The sequence below is a fragment of the Apteryx rowi genome, unplaced genomic scaffold (genome assembly GCF_003343035.1).
Source record: "Apteryx rowi isolate R43461 unplaced genomic scaffold, aptRow1 scaffold_641, whole genome shotgun sequence".
In the NCBI taxonomy this organism is placed as follows: Eukaryota; Metazoa; Chordata; class Aves; order Apterygiformes; family Apterygidae; genus Apteryx; species Apteryx rowi.
Window position 1 is genome coordinate 330,446 of NW_020450918.1, and position 3,022 is coordinate 333,467.

Below are 3,022 nucleotides of genomic sequence, written 5' to 3' on the forward strand. Positions count from 1 at the left end.
TCTTATAAACACCCCATCCTTCCTAAGGTGTCTTGATCATGTTCTCCCCTGTCAGAGCTGGTTCTGTGTTAAGGTTCAGCGGTTGCCTGACCTGGATCTGGAGACAGCCAAGATGCCATTGACCCAAGTAGCGAATGTGTTTTTAGGCAAGGCCATGTAAATGTGTGTGTACAAAGTAACTGTTCTTTTCCCCGAGTTGCTGGCAAGGTTTTTAGCAGCACCGTGTCAGAGATGGAGCTTGAAATACTTAAGGGGTGCTGAGCTTCCCTTGAAGGTTAATACTAGCCCACTTTTGTTTTTTTAATTGTAGAGCTACACTGGTTTAACAAAGATTGCCTCTAGGATAGCAATTCCCATATTTACAGCTGTTACCACAGAAAATGCATTTACCATGTTTATGAAAGTTATTTGAAGTAAATACAACACCCTTGACTTTTGATGTCTTTTTCCTATAATTTCATCACTTTTTCCCTTTCACCTAAAGTTAACAGCTTGTAACTTTTGCTAATTATTTGTCATGATCAGCTTGCAGTTCTGCCCATTCTCAGCTCATTGGTTTGGTCCGTATTGCTCATTTAATGTATTTTATTTGAATGACGATGCTGCTTTCAAACATTTTTCTTACATTTTGCAGTGCATGAAGCTGGAATCAATTCACATGATATTGCTAATAACAATGCTGGCAAGCAGTTAAGAATAGGTGCTACTCATAGTAAAATGTTTGGGCACATGTATGTATGTATATATATATATATATATATTAAGAATTAAAGATACTAAAAGTCTATCTTCCTCAAATTCCCCCTTTAGCTCTGAAACTTTGAGGACTTCCTTTTTCCTTTCTTTTTGTTTACAAAAGCTGCCAGACAATAGAAAATCTCGTCGTAACCTTTGTGCACTAATATGGCTTTTTCTATACCCTGAACTTGGAAATATTAATATTAATTTGCAGTGCATCAAGTGTGGAATGTATTTATGAATATATATTTAGTAATATATTTTTATTTAAGATGTTACTGTGTTCTGCCTCAGTAACATATATTTCTATATGCTTGGTATGTGCATAATATAGATATATACCAAAATGCATTTCTTTTTATACTTACAAACATATTTTTGGCTTTTGTTCTAGATTGCATGCTGCAACATCCAGTGGGTGATATAATTTACTTTCCTTTGTATGAGAAGCATGCTCCATTCCTCTAGAAGTCTGTGTATTTTTACGTCACACTGTACGTTAAAGGAGCAGTGATTGAAATCATTGTTGTCAAGGAAGAATGTATTAAAATTATTAATAAGACTTAAACCCACAAGAGACTTACTAAATCATCTGATCTGACCTAAATTTATGACCCTTCCTCCCAGTTCTTCTCTTTGCATACTTGCACAAAGAGAAGATGATCTAAAGGAGAAAAAAACCAACCTATTAAAGACCAGTGAAAAATGTGTATTTACATTTAATCTATGTAGCATTGTGTGATTATAATAATCAAAACAAACTGTAAGGGTATGCACATCAGACCTCATTTCAAGCTGAACTATTATAAAATGATTAACAGCCTCATACTCCTGCTTTAATTAAGTTATGTTGTGAAATATTCAGCATTTGAACCTGTTCTGGCCTGCTTCTTTTATAGTTGAATTACCATCCTTAATGTGTTTTTCTGCTGAAAGATGAATTTCATTTAAGGATTACTGTACACTGCTCTGGCATTTTGTGGTTTCTTGTCAGCCCTTGTGAATCTAGATCATAGCTAACTTCAGTTCCTCTGACATGTCCTATATGCACAGTCTCTTGACTAGCCTGTCTCGGTGGATTTATTAACTCATATTGTATTCCCGTAGAAATGAATGGACATTTTTGATTAACTTAATGATAGAAATTTCAGATGACAGTAGAGTTTACTTTTGGAGCTAACTTCAGGTTATGTGGGGCACAGCGGCTCTCTAGTGACCTATCACTTAACAGAAACACATTTTGAAAGTTTCAAGGCAGTGGACATCAGCCTGCCAAATACTTCACAGCAGTGCTAGCGAGGCCAAAACTGAGCAGTCCGTGAGATCTGGGGAGTCTAAATCCAGAACCACCCCCAGCCTGGAGCCACAGTATCCGCGCTTTCCTTTGCCTAGGTTGATTTCCAGCTGATATTCCAGTACATACTACAGTATCTGCCTTCCGACAAAATTCGTGACTTTCAGGAAGTGTCTGCGAGTGATGCACTGGTTTGGTGGTTACTGGGCTCTTAGCATCATGCATCCCCCTTTCCTCCTTTTTCATTGTCCCTAAACTGGACATGGGTGGTGCAACTCAGCACGGCACCATCAGTTTTGGTGGTGCTTTCCATTCTCAGCTGTCTGATGATCAGGCTGTGCTTTTAAGAAAGAGGAGGGCATGCCAATCAGTATTTTCATGTTCTCTTGGCTAGTCATATAAATGTCTGTGAGGGGAGTTTGTCAGACCTGAAATCTGAAGACAGGTCAGGTGCTTTGGCTGACCCCACGCTGCCGTACAGGCCCGTCTGCTCTCAGAGCAGGTGGAGAGGCACAGGTTCCCGATGCGGTACCTGGCCCTGCACGGATACTCTGTGCAGGCCAGCACTTACAGCCGGGAACTCCCAAGGGAGGTCTTCGCCCTGGTGCTCGAGCACAAAGGTGTGAGCAACTCTGAGTTGGATTCCAGCACGGGAACCACGGGGTATAAATTGCACTTGACTCTGGCACTGATTGAAAATATTTATGGTTATTTATTTGTGTGATGGTAGTCAGAGGTCCTTGCTGTCCTCTGCTCTGTACAAGCACAGAGTGAGACTCCTTGCCCCACAGAGCTCACAACAGAGATGAGCAAAACAGAACTGCAGAAAAGGATGCAGTGTACACAGTGAGTGATGCATGGTTTGAAAAATGTATGGTAAACCCCCATATGTGTTGATAGGGACAAACACAAAAGAAGGGCAAGCAGATGTAAAGAAAGTGGACAAAGATGGAGGTAAGGGAAGAGAGAAAAGGAACATGAGGAGTTGAT